Here is a 17889-nt window from a genome sequence, read left to right as displayed (position 1 = left end):
GGGAGAGGGAAGAACTTTTCTGGTCTGTGACAACACAAATTCTATAGAGTATTTTGTAAGAAAGCAGAAAAGCTAGAGAAGGAGGCGAGTGATGATTAAAAAGAGAAGTGAATGAAGAGTTTACAATGAGAACAGAAGGGGAGAAGCTGATACATAAGGCCATAGAAACAAGGTGCAGGAGCTAAATTCAAAATGATAGGAAGAAAGTCAGAAACGCAAAGATATCTCTTAGTTGACAGGACAGTAAATTGGACACTGACAAGTTGGTGCAACAGAGAGGCTCTAAATCCTCTTATGCAGGATTACACTGGGGAAGAAGCAGCCAAAGCACGGGCTGCTACAGAGGGTGTACAACCCTGCAGGGGAAGAAGACAGAACTTGTGTTCAAATGGTCATACTCATGTTGGCGATTCAGTTAGTTGTCTTTTATGAAGTCACTTTAAAGCCACCTGTAAGTCCTTTGACTGTGATTGACAATTACTGTGACTATTTGCTTTTCCTTCTTGTGGATTATGAAACTTTAATCAAAATTACTCTCAATATAATAAGTTTGCAAAAGCTGAATTCTTAATCGTTTTTCCCAACACTTTTACAATCTGATCAATCCTTAATAATGAGAGCCAGCAGAAAAAGAATGCAATTTTCTATTCAGACAATGCCATTTCATCAAAAATGAATCATCTTAAGTGAATACATTGATTTAGATTAAATTTGATGGGAAAATATCAAAATGAATAATTTTACCTTATTTCTTTCTGGCAATGTTGAAATATTTTATATTGACATTTTATTCCTTTCATTTCGACTTCTATGATATTTACATTATTTTGATATTCCTATACTATGGCATATAAGAGTTTCAGTGATTCCAACTGAGTGTTTTTTATTTGCACTGAAAATAAATGTCAAAATGTTGGAATTTCCCATGGGACGAGAATTCCACTTTCTATTTATAATACAATGTGAAAAGAAATACAGTGCTCCAGATTAACTCTGACCTTAGCACTTCTCAGCTCTGGAATGCCAGTCAATCTAATATATGGATCAGGATTGTGTAATAAGATTTCTGAGTTATTTATGCCAATCATATTTTCATTACTTCCTCACCAATATTGGCAGTGGTAATTCTTTGTATGCTAATGCATTTTTTCCATCCATCTAGATACATGTTATATGACATAAACTACAAAGGAGTCTCCTTGGAGCATGGTTTCCAGTTTTAAGAATTGTTCAGATTTTTTGCTGAATTAGGTCCAAGGCCTGTCAATGTATGGTTTGAATAATCTCTAGTATTATCATCAATATTTATTTTACAAAACGTTCTGTGGTGTTGATGAGTTTCAATCTATGTGGAGATAATGGCAACTGTCCTTATGTGCTTGCTCATAAAACTGATCTGAAAGCAGTCAATGAGATGGTGAGACTTTCTTTAAAACACCAGAAGGACAGTTAAAAATATTAGTAGGGGATTTTTCTTTTTTTATTAAGCGCATAACCAATCTCAATGTAAAGAAAGATGGCTTCAGCTTGTATTGAGGCAGTAATTAACACATTAACTTAAAGTTAACCTCTTCAAATGGTGTTCCTGAAGGTAAAGGAAATGGAATACATTATAAGTTTTTCATCAGAAATATGCTCATATAAAAATCTATTGATTTGATACTTTCCTGAAATAATAACATGGTGTACAAACTCTTTCATTGGCTTGTCTGTTGGAGAGAAACTTTTGCAAACCGTATGCTGAACCCTCTCTGAAACTTTATATTGGAGATAAACTTTTTGATTAAAGCGTTTGAATTTGGCTGTCTTAATTCAGGTCAGATTACCCTATCATAAAGTTGTAGGGTTTGATCTCTTAATAAGCTACCTTCTCTCAAAACACTGACAAGGAGGTCGGATAATAGCCTCAAATTTTCTTATGCATCATTAGTCCTGCTGGGTTCTCCATCTACCTGTTCTCCTGCTTATAGGATATACATGGAAACTAAAAGTGTAATAAAAGTAAGCAGACTTATACAAAGGAGAGATGGTAACCAGAGTTTCCACAATGTGCTGTTATGCTATCTAAACCTAAAGCAACACACTGAGTAAATTATTTTGTTATCAACATAATCTGGTGGTGATCTGAAAAACAGGGGTTTTGTATTTGGTTTCTCAAATACAGATTTAAGATGCATTTGCTGATGCCTGCTGAGGGCCATGCGCCTGGTAGAAGTTTCCAGAGCACCTTGTGCATCCTACTCCCCCAGAAATACTGCATGAAACCTGTCTGTAGAAACCCTGAGGGGTAAATGCTGATTAAAGCCTCTGAAGTTCTGTCAGAAACAATGCAAAAAATCAGCCTAAGTTTTTTGCTGTTTCTGTCATCTAATACAGAGTCAAACCTAAAAATGTTAAATGTATTTGGTTTTCTCTAATCAGAGTAGTCTTACCCTATTTCTGCCTGTAGGGTAGTTGGCCTGCCTTCCAAGAAAAGAACAATTATTGCTCTGAAAAAAATGTTTCCGGCCTCTTCTGAGCACAGATTTTGTGTTCTGCTTTGTATTTATTTATTTATTTCAAATATTACAACCCAGAAAGTTATTCCACTGACCAGGAACACCACAGGAATTCCTTTGCTTTGAACAACTCCATCATCCTCTCTCCTCCTCGCTTCTTCTCTGGTGAGTGTCTGCTGGGATGAGCTGGTTCATGGTCATGGCTGGGTAAGAGTGGGTCCATTCTGCCTCAGAGGGAGGCCATTAGAGGATGGCCATTTTGTGAAAACCTGCTTCTGAAAAATGTATTTACTAGATTAAAAACATGTTACCTTAGATTTTGTGCTGACAGATTGATCTCATAGTAAAAATGCTGCAGGAAAGTGGGTTAGTAAAGATTTTGTGTTGTTAGCTTTTAATATCATCCTTAGTATTCTTTTTATTTATTTTTCTAAGCAGAATATGGTAATAGATGTTGCTGGTTTTCAGATGTAATATTTGATAATATTTTCAAGAAGTCAAAAAAGTGCCGTCTCTCAAAAAACCAACTTGCCTCTAAAATCAGGTCATGAACTTTGTTTCACAGGGAGCAAAATTTTGCAGCTAATACTAGCACATGTACTCGTCTCTGGTTGTTTGCCAAACTGAACCATCCATTACATGGTATGTTCCTTGTATACACAATCTGTGTTTGAACTGGGGTTTCCAGATACCCCTTTGGGTTCTGTAAACAGAGACTTAACTGATTGTTTCAATGTTGTTTTCTTTGTCAAGAAGAGTTTAAACCCCATCCTCTGCTGGCAAGCTTCCCTCCTAATTGCAGCAAAGTAGTGTTGCCGATGTCATTGTAACGTGGTTGATAGTGGCAGCATTTTAAATGACAAGCTCTGCACAAGGCGCAGAAGAAAAGCCCCTGCCCTTTGGAACCTGCTGTATAAACAGATAAATGTATGTTGAGTATATAACTAGTGAGCCGTGGCTTTTACAGAAAGGATCTGTCTTGTAGGGCTGATTGAATAAAAGGCCAGGGGGCGGGGGATACACCTAAGGAAGGCAAAACCAGAGGCATACAACATGGACTGACAAGCATAAAGATGTGAACAGACAAATTCTAGGGCAGAGCCTGTGGATAAATATAATAAAAAATACCTAGTATACAGGCAGGGCAGAGACATAAAGGTCTGGATTTGCTGCCAGAGATGGGAGGAGAGGAGAAAAATTGGGGTATGATTGCTGTTGAGCTGGTGGTTGGGCAGGGAGCAAGGAGGGGTTTAATTATGCTCTTTGCAGGGAATTGCAACCGTGGGATGGGGTTTGCTGGGGAAGTTGTCAGAAATCAAAACGGCCAAAGGACAGACAAACGTTTTAGCCACAAAATCTTGAAGGAAAATTAGATGCTTTTTAAAACATTGTGGTGGAGAAAAAACAAAAGGAAGTGTGTATTAACAGCAGCGTGGATATGCCAAAAGGGCAAACCAGAAGTCCTGAGACTGCACTGAGACTGTGAGCCTCAATGACAGGATAAATGCTTTATTTTTCTTATGCAAGCTGCCAGAAATAATAATTACACTTAATTTATAGTTTTCATTTGAAAATATTTTCAGTAGTTCTCAAAAGACACTCCTATGTCCAAAAGCACATTCCAAAAGCTCCTATTCCCTCCGGTAGAAGTAATTGTCCTCATTTAACTTATAAAAACATGTTTGGTCTCCTCTTGTACCTGCCTTTGGTACACAAGTTTAGTGAATGCAGACATTACCGTGCTGTTTGTTTTCTGGTAAGGTGAGTTATGGTTATAACACGGGATGAGCATCTTACGATGATAAAATTTTTCTGCAAGTCACCATGAGGTAACGGGAAGTGTCTGTTTTAATGATCTTCACTGTTTAAATTTTTATTCAGCTGGGTTTTTTATAGCCTTTGATTAAAGTTCACAGGAAAGATGAATTTAAAAGACTTCAGGTTTGTTAGATCTGCTATGGCTTGCCAGTCACCCTGCCAAAATTTTCCACTGTGTACTTCTTACAGTTCTGCGTGGTCTAAATTTAATTGACTATAAAGATGAGAAGCATTATTACGGATCTGTCATTGCAGCCGCTCTTCATATGTTTCACTAGCTGGAATGAGCAGTCGCTGGATTTGTTTCTGACCTAATTCACAATGATGTAAAACAGCAGTGATTTCACAGAAGAGGAAACAGATTTAGCTGGTGAGAAAGCAGAAATGGGCTCAGTGCTGTTCCAGTAGTGCTCATTTACAGGTGAGTAGAAGAGTAAAGTCTGCTGTTAAAACACTAAATTTCGAGCTTGTAGGAACAGAGGTAGGCTACATAAGCTGTTCAGCTGATATAACAACATAATTCACCATTTCATTTCACTGACTCTATTAAGACAATACTGGAAAAAAGAAAATAGTCTGAGCTTTACAGCCTAGCCTCCTTATAATACTTAATTATGTCCCCAGAAGCAAAGGTCTAAAGATCAAAAAAATGGACAGAGATGTATTTAACTGGTAATGTTAATTTGGTGTATTGAAATATTAGAATTCCAGTAGTCTCATTTTAGTAAATGCATGTAAATTAATTTATGTGTTGATGTCTGGATCTGTCTGTGCATTGATTTATCAAGTATATCTTGTTTGTTAAATTCCCCTTACGGATAACAAACAATTACTACTTCAGGTAATTGATTTAAAACATGGTGGAGACCATTGTCAGCTGACACTGTGCCAAGAGTTATAGTACAAATTAATACAGATCAGAAGCTTACATGCCTTGTGCTTGCTCCACCAGATCAATATGTGAAGTAAGACCGTGGCAGCCACCAGGACTGTAACAGAACCTCATCTGGAATACAAATGTACAGTATGTTGCTGGCAGGACCTGTTTTTTTATGCATATGGTTTGTCTTAATAGCTGACTTTGGGAGAACAGAAGACACTATGATCTTCATGGGAACGTACAGGGAGAAGTTGAGACTGTGATCCTGCCTCTGTTAAAATTGATTGTAATGTGATGGATTGGGGGTCTCTCTAATCTGGGGCAATCTCAAAAATTCCTGAGAGTCTTCCTGCGAAATGCAAATGTGAGACTGAAACGGGCAGTCTTGTGTGCATAGCTACTAGCAGTCTTTTTAGGCCTGTAAGATAGGAAGTAAGAGGCAATGAGACACTTTAAAACAAAGCCCTCATCAGAGCAGAATTGTCCAGCTTCCTGTCAACACCAACAGTTAAATAACTCGGGAGCATTTAAAACAATTGCTTGGACCAGAAACAGGAGCCGTAAGCATGTTTGCTCTCCTAGTTAAAAACTCGGTGAAGTCACTGGAGAAGGACGAGAACAAACATGGTACTTGTTAACTGACAAGTGAATAATTGTCCTCTGCCCTCACAAACTGAAAGTGGTGGTTAGTGGTTTACTGCCAAGGAAGAGAGATAGTCATGGTATGACACAGCATATTGCTTTTCCAAATCAGATTTTTCGACATTATTATATAAATACTCTTAAATGAATCACTAAAAGTAAGGGGTCACATTAAAGTTTGGAGTTTTCTTCCTTAATTACTTAGTTTCTTCCCTAGTTACTTCAATAGCTTTTACCTGACTGAGGTCAGCAGAAAGGTTAGTTGTATTTATAGGGTTTTTTCATCCAGAATCATGAAATGTCTCTAATTTTCTCTCAGAATTTGGGCTTATTTGCATAGTGTGTACATCATTTCTTCCTACTGGGTTGTTTTTCCTACTTAGAGTATTTCCATTTGACAGAGACGATCCACGTTAGAACTTGCAAATTAGGATTTTCAAAATTTAGTCCAAATTCTGAAGGCAAGACTCGGACTTGTCTTCTGACAGAATTTGTGTCTTGGGCCTCTGGCCTTGGTGCTTTCAGAAGGACAAACCAATTCTCAAACATTTCCAGCAATAGAGATTCCCAGTTCACTTTAGCTTTTCTTGCCTTTAAAAATGTGTTTTCTACTGTATTTTGTACTGATGATTTTTTTTGGTTTTTTTTTCACAAGAGTGCTTGCAGAAGGCAAAGTTTAGTTAATAAACATGCAAATGTGTTCACAGGAAGGTTTATGCCAGAAATTTTTATGGGTCGCTGTTCTGCTCCTGATTGAGTAAATCATGGTGGTTGTTCTAACTTTCTTCCTCTTTTCAAATTTGGTTAACCAGTGGTGGAGCAGGAAAGAACTGGGTGAGAGGAAGGTTGCCAGCCCAACATCTACAACTGGAAATGTTAAAACAAAAGTCCCTCTGACTTTTCCCCAACAGAAAAGATGACTTTTGTTGTCTAATTTTAAATAGCCAATTGGAAGACATTTGATTCATGAGTAATTAATAGGCTTTTAAAAAAAAATGTTGCTGTGGTAAAATAATATTTGGGAGGGGTTTTGTGTGTGAAAATTTTTTTCAGTTCTTTTGATTGTAAGAAGTTAGTGAGCGAACTGTGTTATAGTAAAGCTTTACTGAAATGTGCTTCTCCATTTCAGGCTTAGTTCTCTCACATACTTCTCTCAATAGTATCCTTCAGTCTCTTTCTCTCCTCCCGCTTGGTCTTTGAAAGAACTAATACCTGCAACAGAACATTTTAAGCATAAAATAGTCCCACTTCTAGACTTTGAGTAATAAGAAAAAATTCAAAGACATAGTTGTGTTACCTTCCTCCACTTACCTTCTGCTGGCAATGGTCAGTATTGATTTAAAAGACTAAAGATGTGGATTGTGTAAACTAGTGCTGACCCCAGCATCCCCTCACCTTCAGTCTTCAGTCACTAGCTCACCCTTCCCTTTGCATTATGCAGCATATTTAATCTGTGTGGTCGTTGCTTTAGGAGCCTACATCTGGATCATGTACTGGGGCAAAACCATCCCCCATTGTCCTGCTCCTCAAGACAAATACTGGGAGCTCAAATTTAGTTCTTATGTTTCTGTTATGCCAGAGACAGAAATAAAGCATATTTCAGAGCTAGTTTAGCTAGTCAACTGGGAGAATACCACAAGTTACATCAGCTCATGTAATATCCTCTACTACAAACACAGACTTTCCATTCCTCCCTCCCTCAGAATAAAATGAGTCTTAGAATCTGTATTGCCAAACATGAAATTATCCGGCAAAGAACTTGAATATTAGGTCTGTTTTCCCTAAAGCGTTAAAGAAATTTGGGTCAAATGTAACAGGACAAATCTAAGTGCCACTGGGAAGATCTAATTAGATTTTTATACTTTTGTAAAGCATCTTTTGTTTCTGAAAAGGCACATGGCTACTATTACATCTCTTGGCAATAGTGTTTACAGAAAAAAAAAATAATTTCAATTTGTGTGTTATATGGAAACACAATGCAGAAATCAAATTTTTTAAGAGCTGTTTAGACTGCACAGCAGGCCAAACAGAAAGACATCATTGCTGTGACCGACCTACAGAGTACTTTTTGGTAAAGAAAAATTGATGTGCTGATGCTTATTCTCTCAAAAGAAAAAGAACAAATGGAAAACAAGGCTGAAAACCCTTTTAGTAAATATGCAGATAAATGCTTCCCAGATCTGCCTCAAGTGTCCACTTTTGCTACCTTGTTATGTGGTGGGGCCGTCCGTAGATCCAACTTGCTAAGCAATTTTCATTTAAATATCGGTTGCTGTGGTAACAGCATGAAGAACAGATCAAATGGATGCCAGGACCAGATGGGTTTCTCCAAGAACTCCACATATGTGAACGATTGGTGGTGACCCAATTCCAAGAGGTTATCAACACAGATTTGCACTGCACCTGACTTAACGTTGCCTTCTCCAGGGGTCTGGACCTTGTTTCTGGTCCCCAGGGGTTCTCATTAATTAGCAGCCCTGGGGTTTCATCAGAAGCTCATGGACTTCCCACAAGGAAATGCTGGCGGATTAACAGAAATGATGCAGTTTCATACTCACATGTTTGTGCTGCCTTCTCATTGTCAAGGGCTGGGCTGAGCCAAGCCTTGGGCTCTGTCAAAATGTTGAGTAATTATCACATGATAATCACGCACTCCAGTTTCTCCCAGGCTTAATCTGATTTCTGCACCGTAGTTGCTTACAACCCACTTGAATTCCACCCACGTGTAGTTTAACTAATATAACCAATTAGATTCAATTTTCCATGGTCAGAGCTATGTTACATACAAGGTTCATCAGCAAATATTTGATCTTTACTGAGGTCTTTTGGGTTGGTTCTTCTGCATTTAAAACTGGCTTACTCGGTTCTTATGAATAGTTGAGTTAAAATCATATTAGTGATCTGGTGCTTACTGTTTAGGAAAATCCTGACTTTCCCTTACTGTTTTGGAAGGTTTGGGTTTCTGTTTGTTTTTTGTTTTCCTGAGAAATGTGTGAAGGGAAGCGTGTGTGTCGTGGTTTAGACACAACTATGTGGGCTGGACCAGTCCGCGTTCCAACTTTATCTGGAAAGGGGATGGAAGGCAACTCCTTAAACATTGCTTATTTCCCTTCCTCTTCTACCTCCAAAATACGTTGCAGCATGTTGATTTGTTTAATCTTGCTCCAATCTTGAGTATGTTGAGGGTTTTTAGAGAAATAATGCTATCTCAAAGATTTTGGGGTATTTGGGAATACTCTCAAAACAAGCTCCTGCCTGTTCTGTACAGTCGATGCATGTCCCTCGCCCGCTGAAGCGTGTTCTCTTTTCCACTCTAAATTGCTGCATACTTAATAATTTGGGGTACTGTGTTAGGCAATTTATGCCTAGCTGTGCCTACACGGGTATGCCATGTAGGTGTCAAGTTCCCCTCTAGTCTTCAAACCTATTGCTTCATGGCCTCACCAGAAGGTGTTCAGCCCTTGCAAGTGGCAGGTGATTTTGGACTCCAACATTTTTCTGTCCCTAGTCAGCAAGTACAGTTCTAAAAACGTCTCTGTCAGGAGGCTGGGAATAAGTCTCCACATCAATTAGATTCCGTCAGCTTTGCCAACCACTTAAAGCAATTAGATCTGGGAACATGCTGGCTAAATTTGCACGGAGCACATTCTTTCTTCCTGCCCCTTGCTTGCATGTATTAGATTGGGTTGCAGCTGGAGGTATACTGCTAGCACCAGAGAACACATTGTGCCTCCAGCAAGTGCTTCAGGCAGTTTGTGGAGGGCAGCTTCCCAGTTTCTCTGGTCACGCTCAGCAGATTTGTTTGCCTGTGTTGCTGAAATGAACCACGGTCTGCTGGTCCTCACAAGAGGCAGGCTGCGCACATCCACAAAGAGAAGTTTCAAAGGTGATTAATTTCTGCATTTTTAGCTCTGCGCTTTGAACATATAGATGAAGAGGAAAATACTTGGCAATAGATAGAAGGCCAGAGAGGAGCAGACCAAAAGAAACAGCAGAGCTCTGAAAAATCACTGGAAGCAAACAAGGAGACTGAGGCATTTATGGGACAAGGTCAGTGGGTGAACTGGTAGAATAGGCCATTTACATACTTCTGGCTTTGGACCTGCTTTCATGTGAATGCAGCAGGTCTGGGAGATGTTCTCGTGCAGGACTCAAAGCGTTATAATGTCCACACCTTGTGATGGAAATGGTAAGAGTTCAGCTTAAGTTTAGTATTTCCAAAGAGTCGGAGCTCAGCCTGTGATATTTGACTTTTAGGCAGGCTGTCAGCTTTGTGCTGTCTCAGGATGCCTCATATTAGTGTTTGTCAGTAGGCTCAGCTGTCTCTGTATGTAAAGCCACAGTGTTTAAGTCCCCATGGTAAAATGCTGCCTCATCTTCAACTGAGACTGGCTTTGCTTTTCTAAGGTTAATTTAGTTGTTGCTTGCTGAAGTTGCTCATTGCCTCGCAAATGGAATAAAATTACCAGGTGATGGATTCTTCCTGTGGCAATGTGGCAAAAAATTATTCCCCAGAGAGGAATCCACACGCAGTGTCTGCATCACTTAAAGCTCCATTCATGACCTATTTTGGGGAGCTGATGGGTCGTAGGTCTCCTGAGCCTCATCTAGTCTGGGATGAGTTGTATTCACAGGCAATTACTAAATCAGCATTAAGATTGTTTCATAGATGGTCTTGACTCCTTGATCTTCTAGTGCAAGCTGTTCAATAAAGCTCTGGGCTATTTAGGAGAATTTGCTGGCTGAGAGCCTTCTTAATAACACTCCTGCACTTGTTTCCTGGCTGTTTTTGAAGGTATCTTAGAAGCTTTTAAAAATGATCTTTATATCTTGCTGTGCAGTTAAAGCTCTAAGTTTCTCACTAGCATGTGCAGATGTTTCTTGGATATTGGTAACAGCTAGAAAATGGGAATGTGTAAAACCTTCCCATTATAAGCTAGTGGATCTTCTCTTTTCTTTAGCTGTTTTTTGTGTTTCCATCATCTGCACTGCGCCATCAGTGAGCAGCATTCAAGCAAAATGTATCCATTGTAGAAAATTGGGATAATCTGCATTTCAACAAGACTCAGGTCTAGCTTTTTGAATCACTAATGCTGACCTTTTCACAATGTTATAGAGTACCTGTGAATTGGAATAAATGCCCAAATAAATAAATACACAAGGTTAATTCTGTGTAAAAGGCAAAGAAGCAAGGCTCATAATTTAGATCCAAATCTGAGTTGCAAAAAAATCCTTCTCATATCGATTTAAATGTTTTCTTGGGTTTCTTTTATTTCAAAAATATCTTTGTTTTTACTTTCCACCATCCTCTGAAGTGGTTGCTACCCATACAAAACAGCACTGGGCTATTTAGTGTGGAGAACCCAGAATAAATCACACTCTTTTCACTTTTGCACTGAATGAGCTGCTGAAAAAGAAAATAGCAGCATCATTTGGAGGAAAAATAAAGCAAGAATGGGGCAGGGTTCCTAGTGTGGAATCTTAATTTGGAACTCTCAAGCATATTCATATGTAGGTAAGGGGGGGTTTAACCTTAATAATGTCCCATCTTAAAATGCCAAAAGGGAGAAAAAGCTGATGTTGCTGGGGTCACTGACATTGTCTCCTATCTGGAAGGTTTCTCTGGATGAGAATGTAACATATGAACAGCCATAACAAGACAGACCAGAAGCCCATAGTCTCTTACAGAGTCCAGTATAGAGGAAATGAAAAGAACAGGGAAAGCATACCATGACAGTCCTCCAGTACATCTTCATAGCATCCAGTGCACTGTAGTATTCCTACTACTTGAGCTTTAACTGGGACCTCGCATGGATTTTTCTGTCTTGGGTTTGCCTAATTGCTTTTCGAACCTGTAAAAAATTTAGTTGTACTGCTGTGAAATACAAGGAACTGAATTCTGAATGAGCTGCTGCATTCAGAAACATAAGAATCAGTACAGAGTAAAGAAGAATTGATCGCAGCAGCCAAGCCTGCCACCATGTGCTAAACATACTTAAGAACAATCCTTTGCTGCAGATGTCTGGAGTTGCTTGGTAGGCAGTGGAAAGAAAGAAGAAAGGAACCTTGTGTGAAATCCAGAGCCAGGGCACAATTTTTGCAAGAAGAGCTATTATTCTGGCCAAAAATGGGAAGATTTCACATCCTGCTTTACTGAGCAGTTGCTTCCAAAGCAGAGATTGCTGCCCATTGAAGAAAAGTGAACCTTTCATATTATACACACACACAACACATCTATCAAATTAGACTCTGCAAACAGGCTGGCTTTTGAATAGGATTTTTCTTTATGTGATGCAGGTTGGGTTTCTGAAGAGAATTTCCTTACAAATACTAGACACAGTAGCGCTGACTTATTTCTTCCCCATTGTCCTTCCAGCTAGCTCGCTGGTACTCTGCTCCTTCTACATTCCACTCACTAAACACACAAAACTAAATTGGAAAAGTAAATGGTGCTTTCTTTGTGAAAGTTCTCTGCTTGTTTCTGTATTTGCCATAGGTCTTGTTTTTTTTAAAAAAGAATCCATATTTGAAGTTTTTCATTTAAACTTAAATTTTGACAAAGACAATGAAGAGAAATTTTCATGGAAGAAAATGCCTTTTGATTACAGTTATGAGGTTTTACTTACTCGTCACAGATCCTTTATTCAAACTCTAATTTTTTTCTAAGGATTGTGAGAGAAAATTCTTACATGTATTTTTATAGTACCAGAGACTGATAACTAAGATAAAAGATTCATAATACTTTTCCAGAAGGATGCTATGGACGAAAGCAGTAAGCAAGATGAAATATGCATGCCTACTGCTAAGTAGATGGCTTGTAAGCCTTGAGTTTTACCTTTGCATTTTTAGTGTGAAATTTTTTTTTTTTTTTTTTGCCTATTCTGATATAAAAAGGCATAACACAACATATTCCTTAGACTGTTTAGTACAGCTGCTGGTCTCTCTTGTGTACCATTTATGTCTCACCTAAACATCATATTTGAATTTCACTCAATAATAGAAAAATACTTTTTCCAGTGAGACCTTCACTGCCATGAACCATTTTTTAGTATGTGCACTGTACAGGTGAGGATGTGTGAGCTGGAATCTCATGCTTCTGAGTGCAGGTAGGGACGGGTTTCAAAGGCATTTGGGTTTCTTTATAAACATCCTTCTTATAAGAATGTTGATTTTTAAACTCCTGAAATCCCGTATTGCCACTACACAGCCTGATTAGCGCTCCCTCAGAAACCCTCATCATCATGTTCCTAGACTTGGCTCACAGCACTGAAGTGTAAAATCAACTCAGGGATTACCTTTCCTTTATCTGAAGGAATGATTGTGACAGCCAATTAGAATAATCACTGGGGCCAAAGCTTGCAGGTGACAGGGATTTGGAAACTCCTACCCTGCGTTCTTCCTTCGTCAACGTATGTTTGGAGGCACAGCCTGAGGAACAGGTTTGTATGAAACCATTTTGCATTGTTGTACAAAGTGCAGCGGTGTGTCATGCATGTCTTCCTCCAGCTCTGCTCCCACCAGGTCAGAAAGCAGAAACGCTGATGAATCATGTTTGCTTTGGCAACCTCCTACTCCAGTCCCTTCTCAAAACTCCTGTCGGAGCCAGGTGCCTTCTGACACACCGGTGGGACAACTGGGATCTACCAGAGCTTCATCATGTTTTTCTCTGCTCCTGGTGACATCTACTGGTAGAACAATCTCAGCTTGCGCATTTGCAGAAGGTTGCTCAGATATATATCAAGTTTAATATATGTACCTAAATGCAATCCAGAATTTATTAGTGTAAATGTTTCTATATTTGTTTGGGTTATTCTGTGAGCAAAGGGAGGTAGATTTGTAGCAGGAAGGCAGGATTCTTGACAATATTGAAATGAGAGCAGAATAAATCACTGCCGTGAGTTTTATAGGCAGCACTTCAGCTGAGCTATGAATAAGTGGGATTATGCTATCGTTGCCTCGAAGGCTTTTCTGTGGTTTTGTTTAGTTTGCTTGTTCTGCTTTCCTTACACAAAGGATCTTTTGGTAGAAAGTGTCACACTATCAGAGGTTACTGAAAGCCGAGCTCATTATAGGAATCTGAGATGGTACTTTTCATTTATAATCAATGCTTTCTGGCTGTTGGCTCAGGAAACAAGGGTAAGGCATTTTCTTTCTGCTAATGGCCCGTCTTATGTGGGGTTTGAGTTTGGTTTTTTTTTTAGGTTCTTGACACTGAAAATTAATTCCCTGATAGAGGGACCTTCAGAATACACCAAGAACAAGAAGTTGTAAGTGGAGAAAGAGCCATAAAAAGATATTTATTTTTTTTTTAGCCCTTTTGGCAGCCAGAATATTCTATTTGGATGAGGCACAGATTTCATTGAAAAATAAAACCAGGCATTTAAGGATGATACCCCTGGCCACATTATTAGGGATCACATGTTTACTTTGGTCTATGAATTCAGAAGCAAAATGCACTGTAACTATAATGGTTTAGCTTTGGGGGCTTGAATTGTCTTCATGTGCCTGCAGCTGATTTGGCTTTATGCAGGGTTAAGTCCTCTGTTTTTCCATCTCTCATCTTTCCCATGTGAACTTGCACAAGGTACTATATGGCTCAGTTAGTGTTTGTGAGATTTTTTTTTGAGGAAGGGAAAGCATTTTTCTGCTGATATTGAAGTACTTGATTGAAGACCCAGCATGAACATTGTCCAAATTCTCTATGCCTTGCTCCTGTAAGACCTGAAGTCACTGAGGATATTCATTGACAGAGGAGGAAAATCAGCACCGTATTTAAAATGCTTTCTAAATGCGATACCCCCTCTGCTCAAGAGCTGAACTCAGACTTGCTTAGTTCTTCTGAACACACACATCAATATGCACACAATTAAGCACGAGAGACCGGTAGTGTGATAAGTTCTTATCGATCCTGTTCTGAAGCTCTGGAAAAAGAATGTAAAAGGCTTCTAAGATAGAAAGCTCTTCGGGGGCGGGGGGTGGGGGAGGTATTCTCCATCATTGCAAGGACTTGAGTTGGCAGGACATCCCCAGCGGTATGTGCTTTTAATAAGTTCCTACAAGAGTCCTAAAGATGGTAGCTGAGATAGAGTACTCCTAAGCACGGCAGAAGGGGAGATAAGAAATTTAAGCTCACTGTATTCAGAGGTAAATTTGAAGTAGTCAGGTACATTGATGGCCTGCTGAGAACTGGAGCTAAGACAGACCTCCAAATACTGTAAGGCAGATTTAGGGTCATGAGCAAGAAATGATCCTGTGGGGGAAAAGTGGGATCATACAAGAGTCACAGAGTCCTGGAAGACAAATTAAGATTGCAAGAAAAAGGTTGGGTTTGGTGTATTTTCCTATATTTGTACCTTTGGCTTTGCAACAAGCAGACATAAAAACTCAACACAGATTTGGATTTTTGAGGACACGTGAGATGTAAAGACTTCTTATATTCTGGTTTTGGTCTCATTTATAATAAGTAGTTTAGATACGATTCTATAAAAATAAACTTTAGACCTATATTCCTAGCTGTTAAGCAGGATGTTGCTATGCTCACAATGTCAGTTCATTATACAATATATGCTTAAACTTGTCTTTTAATTATGGCTTAGAAGATTATATCCAGGAAGTTTGCTAAACCAGGAAGTACTGGTCCAGAAAGACACAAATGCCAGACCAAGTAAGAGTTTCACCAGCTACGCCGGTACTTACTGTTGTAAATGTAGGTGGTTTTTTCATGGAAGTGTTCTCAGTTTCTCACCGTTGCTCTTGTATCAGAGGTGAAAAAGCCCGTGATGCACTTAGACTCCAGCTGGACAATGGAAGAATGATATTGCTAAAGAAAACTAATGAATGATGGTAAAATAGAGAAACTCACCTTAACTTAAACTGCTACTTACCTAGGATGTGTCTATTAGAATGAAGCCACATTGGAAAGGATTTTGAATGTTTTGATGTTATACCACTTGAAAAGAATAGTGTTTGCATAGGATTTTTTTTGATATCTCAAAGGCAAGTCCTACAGATTTCCTGAATTGTCTGTACCGACAGAGTACAGAAAAGAGGGGACTCCTGAGAAATGCTCGTGCTAAGCAGAAGGTTCCTGTGATCCAGATGAACTATTCCATCCTTGGATAGGTATTTTCCACAGTCGTTGTCTACTCGGTATAACTTATAGGGAATGACACATTTGTCACTGTGCTGAGACTCTAATGACTCATAGCAGGATAAATTATGCTGTATTCTCACACAATTGTTTCCTTGAAATATGTTTATTTTTCTGTGCATGCAGGCTAGGATCACAGGATGGTTAGAGACATCAAGACTGTCTTTGGAGCACATTTGGCTATTCCTGCAGGCAAGGTCAGCTATTTCTGTCAAGTTTACACATAAATTAGTAGACTTAAGGATTCATTTTCGCAGAGCAATTTGTAAAAAAATTAATGAATCATCTCTTGATAGATGTTTTAAAGGTGAACGAGAAAACTTTTGTAATTAACTGCACTACAGCACCTGCCTGCATTGGCTGTCCTCAAATCTGGGAAGGTTGTAGACTGGGGCACTGACTGGTGGTGTGTGATGGCCAAGTCTGAATGTTTGCCTGTGTATTACCTGAATTGTGTTCCTTGTCCTCTTTCCCTGCCACAAATATTTACCTTGCTCTTCCTTCCTTTCATTTCTACACGTAATTCCTTGCCGTCTCCTTCCACTATCTGCTGGTTTCCCTGTTGTCCTCTTGCCCATGATGACTAAGCCAACAGCAGTATTGCAGTTAGAGCTCTTTCCCAACGTAGCTTGATCCCGAGAGGATCAGGTACCCCACAGCAGGAAAATTTGAGCATCCTCGCCACTAACACTTGTGACACCGACTGACCACAGCGTCACATTGCGGTACCTTGGAAACCAGCTTAGAAAAATGTAAAATTAAATAGGGCCGCAGATTTGTTAAATTTAGTAACAAGAAACATTGTCCCGCAATACAGATCCCCACAGTGGGTGCAGAGGATGCTGCTGTTCATATGCCTTTAGCCACTTCTTACTTCACCAACCAACCAAGATCAGTATTTTGTAAAGTCGTAGCGATTGACACGACATAGCTAAGGGTACTAATTTTCCCGAAAGAGCCCACCTTCGGCAGATGATTTCCCTGCAGTGCTGTTCGGCAGCCGGAAGGTGGGGCACAGGGTTTGCTGTTTTGTGGTGGTATGGGCATGGCTGTACGGGCCTGATGCTGAACGCCAGTCTGGAGGTTTATTAGGTTCAGTGGGGGGAAAGAAGCAGCAGATTGCAGATCAAAGTTGGGGGGGCGGGATATCTAGAAAATTAGAGGAGTTTTTAACATCACATTCAAAACTGAAGCTAGTAGGCCAGGAGGTCTCTTGGCACTGCTGGCAAAGGCTTGAGCACCCAGGTGGCGGAGGTAAGAAATAGGGGAAAATAGAAGAGCAGGGAATTGAATTGAAGCAAACGTCATGTAGTTGTATCTGCCACTGTTTCTGATACTGTTTGGGGCAGTAACTAACTGGGAACACTAAGCTGTACCGATTTTAGCTTAAGATATATGTATTTTCTATGTTCATAGCAAGGACCAGGCAAAACCCATTAGAAAAGCTGGATTTGAATATAAAGTGAAACTTACTCATTTACATTTATGTAAATTAAGATCAAAACCATGGAAGTCCTCTAACAGAGGTACTACGAGTATATTCTGCTGTCATTGTGAGCAGAGTCATCTCCTGTCTCTGGATGAGCTGTGAGAGACTCAGTCTGAGCTTCATCGCATACAGGAGTCACAGTGGTACTTGGCAGCTTGTGGGATGTTTTAGTTCAGGCTTCAGAAACACATAATCATGATACAATAAAACTTAGAACAACACTGCTTTGATACTCACAAAGAATTTTTTCCTTCTCTAAGCTGGTACCTGGCTTTGGTGCAGTCAGTGCACATCTCTGTTGAGAAGCGCATAGTAAAAGGGGCATTCAGATGTTTGGAAAATTCCATAACTGCCCAGAAATATCTGCTCTGAGACAGCCTTGCTATTAATTTATCAAGTATGCCACTAGGTT

This window comes from Buteo buteo, chromosome 21 (assembly GCF_964188355.1).
Source record: "Buteo buteo chromosome 21, bButBut1.hap1.1, whole genome shotgun sequence".
Lineage (NCBI taxonomy): Eukaryota > Metazoa > Chordata > Aves > Accipitriformes > Accipitridae > Buteo > Buteo buteo.
This window is presented reverse-complemented; position numbering follows the sequence as displayed.